A 9,691-nucleotide genomic window follows, 5' to 3' on the forward strand; every position below is an offset into this window, starting at 1 on the left:
AACTGACTCAAGCATATATAAGAATAAAAGTTCTGTATATAGATAATGTCACAGTCAGTAAGGGGGGCATCAAACTATCCCTGGAACTGGGAACCTAACTATCCCTGACCCCAAGGTACTCTAGAAGGTAGAGAGGTCCGAGTCTTCCACCTTACTATGTTCCTGTTAAATCCTGATCTGTCCCGTCTCCCACCTCGTAAGGCCTGGGACAGAAATGTAAGGTAAACAAAACACAAAGACAAAACTGGGGTAACAGAAAACCTCTATCATACAAAAGCACTAACCAGCAATAGAGAGGAGGATAGAGACAGGGAGGAATACACTAAATAGGAACAGGGACTAGGAGTTAAACAGACACGTACTACAGCAATCCACAGAATACTACTACTACAACAATTCTACTCCAACCACTTAGCTTTAGCACACAGGAAGATGAATCTTTCACCGGCAGGGATAAGAAGGTGAGACCAGTTTTTGTAGGAAGAGGTAATGACCAGATCAGAAGCAGCTGAAATGGAGTTGCATGTTTCTGACCAGCATAGAAAGGGTCATTAACCTCTTCAGCACCAGAGGAAACTAAATCCATTTAATATGGGACAAAAATCACACCATCACTAGAGAAGACCTGCGATTCTTTACCAGATATGACCATCTAACTCCTGGTCTTCCAGGGGGACGTGACACCCTCGTGACAGATAAAGATACCAATAAATAAAGCAAACAGAGTGGTAATGAAACTTAACAAGTACCAGACATTGAAAGGATAAAGAAGCACTTAGGAGAAAATGTTAGGCATAAAAGGAGAGTAAGCACATAATAGTTACCACAAGACCCCTGACGTGCGTTTTGCACAATGGCTTCTTCAGGAAGGGTGTGACTAAGAGAAGGAAAGAAGACAAAGAAAGATCCGAATATCAATTCACCCTCTTCAGATTCCAACATGTTTCTCTGTGTGAGCTTATAATATAGTTTATCACACAAATCATATGTATTATATCATAAGTGTTAACAGAGTGTCGAGATGGAACGGAACGTTCGAACATGGGAAGGCTACTCAACACAAAAAAGACAAAGATATTGACTACTGCCAGGTACGACGTTGACACATTTGAGATGGACGACGACGTACTGGAAGTTGTAAAGGACTTCAACCTACTCGGATCAATGATCACTCAAGATGTAGTGACGACACAGGAAGTCAATAGGAAAATAGTGATGGGCAAATCAGCAATGGATTCAATGGACAAGGTCTTCACATCGAGAAACATTTCACTATTATTATTATTATTATTATTATTATTATTAATTTATATAGCACCATTAATTCTATGGTGTTGTACATGAGAAGGGGTTACATACAAAGTTACATTCACTAATGATGAAGACACGGCTCATTGATAACAAAATTCAGTCTCACTAGGAAAAACCCTGGGAAACTAAAACAGTGCAATACAACTTCAAAATAAAATACCGTAGCTAATTTTATTTAGAAAACATTAAAATCTAAAGTACGTGAATCAACTGAAGCAAAACAAGTGAAAGTTCTTCATGTATATAGGGTGGTGACAGAGAGCCACTATAGTATACCCCAAGTCATTGAGAAATCAAAACCCATACATATTCAGCACGATAATGAAAATGTGGCGTTAGGGTTGCAGAACGCATTAAATAAAGGCAATAGTGATGGTGCGTTCACAGCTTACCTTACATGACCCACTCCAACCTAATATGCTCCCTGTAGACCAGTCAATATGAGGGGAATGATGACGCAACCAGGGTATCCCTAATAATACCTCGTCAATACCCTCGGGAATGACGAACAACAAAATTATCTCCTGATGTTCTGGAGACATGGCCAGAGTGAGTGGAATGGTCTGATGTGTAATTTGTGAGGGCAGTGCGGACCCATTTACCACTTGGATGGTAACTGGCTTGGTAAGCATCACCAGGGGTATTGTGTGCCGTTGGGCGAAGGCAGAGGACATAACATTGTCCTAAGCCCCGGAGTCCACACAAACTTCCGCCGAATGGGTGGTCGAACCAAAAGAAAGTGTCACCATAAAGGCCAACTTGGAGGAAAACACCGCCGTGTCTAGTGAGCCTTCTCCTATAGCCACTAGACTCGGTTGTCTTCTCTGCCACTGGGGACACTTGTTGGCATAATGATCAGGCTGCCTGCAAACACGGCAGATCAGAGGCGCACGAGCGGAACAAGACTTGGATTCCGCTCGAGAAACCTCCATGGCCTCCTGTGGTTCCAAACCCTGGGCCGGAGATTCCAGAGGCTTGGCAAAATTTGGAGCCAGCCGAAACCTCTGCTGACACAGGACTCACTCCCAGGGGTGGATTAAGGGTAGCCAGGGCCCGGGGCAGTTCAGACTCTGTGGGCCCCCCTCGTCACGTGACGGGGGTCACGAATCGTAGAGCCACACTCTACATAGAGAATAATGGGGCCTCCAGCACCGACCTCCACCCGCAGAGCCACACTCTACATAGAGAATAATGGGGCCTCCAGCACCGACCTCCACCCGCAGAGCCGCACTCCACATACATGGCTGCTCTCAGTGCTCTGTGCTGTGCGCACAGGACCTGTGATGAGGTCACAGGAGGGGAGGAGACAGGGGTCACATGATCGGGGGCCCTGACACCTTCCCTCCTGTGATCTCATCACAAGCCTTTGCACGCTACCAGCAGCATCAGCGTTCAGGCTACTTGTAGATGCTGCTGGTAGCAGAGCACATAATGCCGCCCCCACGGTCACTCACTTTTAGGTGGGGAGAAGATGGAGTGCCAATGCAGCAGCCAGCAGGAATGTGGTGGGGGCCCCCTTAGAAGCTCTTGTGGTGGGGGCCCCGGGGCTGAAGCCCCGCCTGCCCTGCCTATAATCCGGCCCTGCGCGGTGGCGGATTATAATGGGGCAATTTACTGGCCTGGGCTGTGGGCCCCTTAACCCCACTGGGCCCGGGGCAACTGCCCAAATTGACCTCATTATAATCCGCCACTGCTCACTCCAACCTCAGAATGCCAAAGGTCGATGCGGGTGGAGACAGATATTAATTCCTCCAGTGTGGCCAGACTCTCCCTAGTGGCCAGAGCATTCTTTACATGATCAGCCAGTCCCCTCCAGAAGTCAGGGATGAGGACTTTATCTGACCACTCCAGCTCTGAAGCTAGAGTCCGGAAACGGATGGCGAAATGGCTGACCATAGAGAAGCCCTGGGTTAAAGCCATAAGTTGGAGCACGGTATCGTGGGGATGCAAGGTCCTAAAAAGACCTGCTTCAGAAAACACGAGACGATCAGCACCACCAGATCATTGTGCTCCCACAGCGGCGTAGCCCACTCCAGCGCTCTGTCAGTTAACAGGGAGATCACGAATCCCACCTTAGCCCATTCAGATTGAAAACGTGACACCAGCAGCTCCAAATGTATAGCACACTGGTTCACGAATCCCCTAAAGGTTTTACTGTCACCCGTGAATTTATCGGGCAGAGGGAGACGAGAGAGGGACGGAACAGAGGTGGCAGCGGACACACAAGACGCAGCATCAGTGGCTGCCTGAGCAGCTACTGCGGTGACATCCAGTGCTGTGGTCGTGCACTCAAGAGCAGACAACCTGCCCTCCAGCTGCTGGATGTGCCGCTGTAAAAGCTGCTCGTCCGCCATTGCTAGCCAGAGCCTGGTGCTATGATAATGTTAGGGTTTGTGGAACGCACTAAATAAAATGTAATAGTGATAGTGCGTTCGCAACCTGGGGTCCACCATGCAGAGATGGAAAACTGCAGCTAGTGAACAATGGCGAATGGAAGGTAGAGAAATGGCAACCTAAGCACACAGTGTTAACCGTCCCACTATGTGAACAGCAGCCTAATATGCATGCTCAGTTTCTCCTCAAAGTGGCAGAAAAGAAACAGAACTAATAGTGCTGTACCCTGTTAAATGTCACAGGCGTACAGCAGGGATGATGCTAGTTGGGGTCCCTATAACTCACCCCCCACTACTGTACGCTGGTGTTTGATCCTGCCCTGTCACACGGCTTGTGCAAGCCAGCACATGCGCCGCCGGTGCCAAGCTCAAACGGGAATTCCAACCCTACACTGCCTGACTCAGAGAACACTAGCAGTGCCGGTAGCAGCATCCATGCATACAACTCCTGTCCGGAGGAGCCGGAGTAAGCTTGGAGCGAAGCTGGCCCTAACACGTGCACACAGGGCGGTAATGAGTACCGGATACACACAGACACCACATGAAAGTGATCATAGCTCGCCAACAAGCGCCTCAGAGATCCTTTTATAGACTAGGCCAGTCAGAAAGGACCTTACTAGCTGGCCAATCCGGACTAGCCGCAGGACCTGACCAACTGACGACTGACCACCAATGGGAAGCATGCTCAGTAGGGCGAATCCTAGACTTTGCCTCAGGAGTGACTGCTTGCCGCTGACTATTGCCAGTTACTATAGATGAACCTGGAGAGGCAGCAATACCTAAACGCATAGCCTGAGACTGAGCAAGATGCTGAGACTGAGCAGCATCTACTGCGGTCGAGACTGAATGGGGGACCGCAGGAGAAGACAAGGCTTGGGATCCATCCTGAGCAGAGGGAGAATTCTGGCCCCTACCATGTGCCAATGTGGTGGGGGCCCAGATTGGGGGGTGGTCCACTGCTTACCACGTCCAGACGACACAGGCACCAGGCGAAGCAAGGACAAGGCAGAGGCAGAGTTCAGTTGCAACAGTTCCGAATTTTATTCGTCGTCCTCCTGACAACCACAACCATGCACCGCAGTTCTTTACAGATCTCCATCTCCAGGCCCGGGTACCTGCACCTTTCCTTCAGTCGAAGTAACGTCCCTCGCGGATCTTTCGCTGGGGCTGTCCTAGACCAATCTACCACCAGCGCTTCACCTGCCCGAGGTCATCGTCCAGTCGGTACTCCCGGGGCCTCGTCTGTCCTGCGGTCCGTCGGGTCAGGGCCACCCCCCTGACTGTCTCTTTCCTGTCAGTCCCCTAGTCAATCTTTTCGCTGTCCTCCGTCTTCTGCCGAGCTCCTCCCGGGACTAACCTAACCTGGAACCCCAACCAGTCCTATTTATCCCCTCTCTCACCGGGAATTCCCCTCCTGGGTTCCTATCTCCCCGCCCCCCATGACTAAGCGTTTCTCAAGCCCTAAGCTGCTGAGTCCTGAACTACTCACCCCTGCCATCTTGTGGTCATTTCTAGGTACTGCACTCTCCTGTCTGTCTTTCCCAGCTATCACCCTGCTGTCCTTGTCAATCTCCGTCCATAGTGCACCAACCATTCCCTCCTACTTCCAGTCAAGCCTGTCCGTCAAGTCACCTTCCCCACACTCCCCCTTCCTTTGTTCATTGTCGTCCCGACAATCGTGCCCCCTACCTACGTCATCCTGAAGCTTGTCCACAGTCTGTTGTTGGGCCAAACCCGCTGCCCATGGGGGCCAAACCAAACCGGGAGCACCATGCTCCGAGCAGCCTACTGCTACTCGCCGGTGCGTACGCCACGTGACAACTTCTTTCAGGTTGGCGAGGTCCACCCGGACTACTCTACGACGTGTACCTCCCACTGCTCTCCCCTTCTACTACCTTCAGCTGTCCAGGACGCCATGACCTAGGCTTTTTGCCTACCGGGTCATCATTGGCGCCCGCCCGTCCTTTGGGGTGTCCGTGACCTGACTGACGGACCACTGTCTGATGCCATATCTCTCGTCTCTTCGTCCTTCACTTAAAAGAGTCATGGTCGGCGTCTTCATCACATCTACCTCGTACCCGGAACCTGTTACACACATTTTTTTTTAAACACACTACTCATTAAATCAACTTGTAGCAAACAGTTATCTCTACCTTAATAACAATATGAGTTACCCAACAGGGGTAACCCCTTTTCCCTTGTTTTTTTTTTTTTTTTTTTTTTTTTCTTTCAACATAACATTTTAAAACAGAACATAAATACTCCTCCTCCCTTTAACATGAGTACTTCCTCTCCCATATCCCCGCTATGCCAGGAGCAAACAATCAACAATAAAACATGTCCCTTATCTTGGACATCGAACTGTCCTCTTGGGGCCTGCACAACGGTGCAGCGAAATCCCGACAGTCCGGGCCATCTCCTGATAGCCGATGTTATGCCAATTCAGCAGGGAACTCCACAGCCGTGGAGCTCCCGGGATGTCTCGACTGTTCCTGGGCCCCGAGTGTTCTTTTTTTTTTGCCCAGGGCTAAGGGGTCATCTCCCTCCTGAGAGATGAGTCAAAAGGGGTAGAAGGGGCCGAAGGTGGTTCCACGGCACGCGTTCCGTGCCATTTCTCTACTTGGGGACCAGCAGTCCACCACCGGTGGTGGCGTGGACGCGTTCATTTCTGTCGACGTGGTGGCTTCGCTCCATCCGGCCCACAGCTCATGTCTGTCTTTCCCAGCTATCACCCTGCTGTCTTTGTCAATCTCCGTCCATAGTGCACCAACCGTTCCCTCCTACTTCCAGTCAAGTCTGTCCGTCAAGTCACCTTCCCCACACCCCTTCTACCTCTCCACCCCCCAAAAATGGATAAGGTTTTAATGTAGCAGGTTTAGACCTTTCTATGTCTCCTTAGATCATACAAAGTTGTGAGTCCTCATAACATAACCCTTATCTGCGCCCTCGCTTCTTATATTAAGGCCAGGTTCACATGAGCGTATATAATAAAAAATTCAGATTTCCATCCTGAAAAGTTGGATAATTTCACACTTGTTATTCATGTACAGTCTGCTTTTACACCAGCAGCCAATAATCATCTACGGTTTCCTGTGTCACAGAATTGAAATGTTTCTGTAACAATCAGATGTTTTACTGTGGCTCCGTATCGCATCCGATTTTTTTGTTAAACATACCCATAAACTTAAACACCACCCCGAATGCGACCTGTTTTTTTCACGGACAGCGCTGGGACCGAAAATACAGTGACATGTGAGCCATAGAGTTAGAATCGTTTATTTAGAGAAAACAAAAATATAGATATCTCTCAATGACGCAGTTTATTTTTATAGCTTTTCACTACAAGAACCGTAACATTTTTTATATTCTTTGGATGATGTTACCACTCGTATATTTCCTTGTTTTAGTGTATTTCCTTTGTTATTTCGATATGTCACTTCCTCATTCCATTGACTGATCTGAGGTCGATACCTGATTGAAGTTCCTTAGTTAGGCAATGTGTTCATGGAATTTTTGGGGGCGGCCAAAAACAAAAAGTTTTTCCAAGTTGAAACTTCTTCAGGGAAACTTCTATGGGGATTTTTTTGAAGGAACTTTTAGAGCATCTATAAAATGTAACACTTCTCTGATCTTTTACATCATCTGCCATTATAAATCTAGCTTAAACCCATTTTTCTGAGTGCCCGACTTCCACAGATGGAGGTTGTGCTCACAGTCCAACACCGTGCGTCCCGCCAAAGAAATGCCACCCCACACCATTACTGACCCACTGCCAAATCGGTCATGCTGAAGGATGTTGCAGGCAGCAGATCGCTCTCCATGGCATCTCCAGACTCTGTCACATCTGTCACATGTGCTCAGTGTGAACCTGCTTTCATCTGTGAAGAGCACAGTGTGCCAGTGGTGAATTTGCCAATCCTGGTGTTCTATGGCAAATACCAAGTGTCCTTCACGGTGTTGGGCTGTGAACAGAACCCCAATCTGTGGACGTCAGGCCCCCAGACCATCCTCATGGAGTTGGTTTCTAACCGTTTGTGCAGACACATGCTCATTTCTGGCCTGCTGGACGTCATTTTGCAGGGCTCTGGCAGTGGTTCTTCTGTTTATCCTTGCACAAAGGCTGAGGTAGTGGCCCTGCTGCTGAGTTGTTGCCCTCCTATGGCCCCCTCCACATCTCCTGGTGTACTGGCCTGTGTGGCACCCTTGAGTGTTCAGTCACCACAGAGGTACTGCACCTCCTCCTGAGGTGTGGTATCCCACTTCCCAGGTAAGATGGTAACACCTGACCAGCCTCCAACACCTACATCCAGCACAAACACCTCAGAACAGCAGAGCACCCTTTATGGTAGCTGCTTTGGTTCATGAAGGGAGCTGGGTGGTGGGTGGAGCTTAGAGGCACTAAGAGGGGAAATCTGACAGGAAGTTAGGTCAGACTCCCCTAAGGGGGAAGGAGAGAAGGGAGCAGAATCCCCTGAGAGGGGGGGGAAGACAGAGGTTCCCCGTGAAAGGGGGGAGCGGAGAGGAGAACCCTCAACTGTGATAATCCCCGGAGGGTGGACAGAGAGAAGGATATAGTTGCAGCCGCCTCCTGTGAGTTGGAGCTGGTTGCAAAGGGAAGAGGAATGAAAGAAGGATCAGTGTTCAGAAGGAAGATAGATAAGCACGGAACGTAAGAAGAGAGACTGGGACCTAGGGCTAGTGTAGAGCCCTTTCCTAAGTTCATTGCGCCAAAGCCAGGCGCCGGTATCCGAGGCTGTTTGTGAAACTAACTGTGATGACTCCTGGAGTGGACCCTCTGGGTCATGGCACCAACCCTCCCAGGGTGAGCTGACCTAGTGAAGACCACCCCCTATACAGGGAGTGTCAGGGGCAAGCCCCAGGGGCTGAGGTACCACGACTGCTGGCACCAGGCGGCCGGCTCACAGGAGGCACGAGTGGGTGAGTGTGTCTGCAGGAACATGTAAAGCATGGACATGGGAACACGTGGTATACAGAGACTTCGTACGTCCGGGTGTGAGTGAAGCAGGATGCGTGCAGGGAGCATGTCAGAGCACTGAGTCAGGCAGCAGGTGTGCCAGGAGGTGTAACAGAGTACAGGAGCAGGGTGTGTGCCAGAGGGCACAACTGAGCATAAGACAGAGTGCAGGATTGGAACGCATGCCAGGAGGCAAAACTGAGTATGAGGCAAGGCATAGGGTCCGAATGTGTGCCAGGAGGCACAACTGAGTATAAGACAGGGCACAGGATCAGAGTGTGTGCCAAGAGGCACAACTGAGAACAAGGCAGAGCCCAGGATCAGAGTGTGTGCCAGGAGGCACAACTGAGTACAAGACAGAGCACAGGATCAGAGTATGTGCCAGGAGGCACAGCTCAATGTAAGACGGCGCACAGGGTCAGAGCGTGTGCCAGGAGGCACAACCGAGTACAAGGCAGAGTGCAGGTTCAGAGCGTGTGCCAAGAGGCACAACAGAGTGCAAGGCAGAGGACCCGAATACAGCGCAAAGCCAGGCAGGGACACGGCAGACCAAGCCAGGAAGCACAACAATAATCAGGCACCTCCCTTAGGAAGAGATAGCCTGATATAGCACATGATCACGAGAGCTTCCGGGTCAAGTCCTCCAGTACCATAGAGAGGACTGACCTGGAGACCGAACTGAGAAAAGCGCGCAATCGCAGACATAACATGGAGGAGACAGGGACCTAGGTACGAGAGGTGCGCGTGCGCACCCGGCGGGACCCCCGGAGTGACCACGGCTCCGGAAGAGATGACGTCGGGACCGAGGTCCCGACCCCATGTGAGCACGGCGTGACACTAATGTTCCTGCAGCAGAAACCAGAGGAATAGGAGTTGTGACCGCTCTATTCCCACCAAAGACTCGAAGACACAGTGACAGCCTATGTGTGATCTGGGACATGATTGATGGAGTCCCCAAAGCAGGCTACAGCTGCCTGTCATACGAGTGGAGTTTAAGTAACATTAAGAAGGA

This window comes from Dendrobates tinctorius, unplaced genomic scaffold (assembly GCF_039654945.1).
Source record: "Dendrobates tinctorius isolate UK_male_01 unplaced genomic scaffold, ASM3965494v1 ptg000196l, whole genome shotgun sequence".
NCBI lineage: Eukaryota > Metazoa > Chordata > Amphibia > Anura > Dendrobatidae > Dendrobates > Dendrobates tinctorius.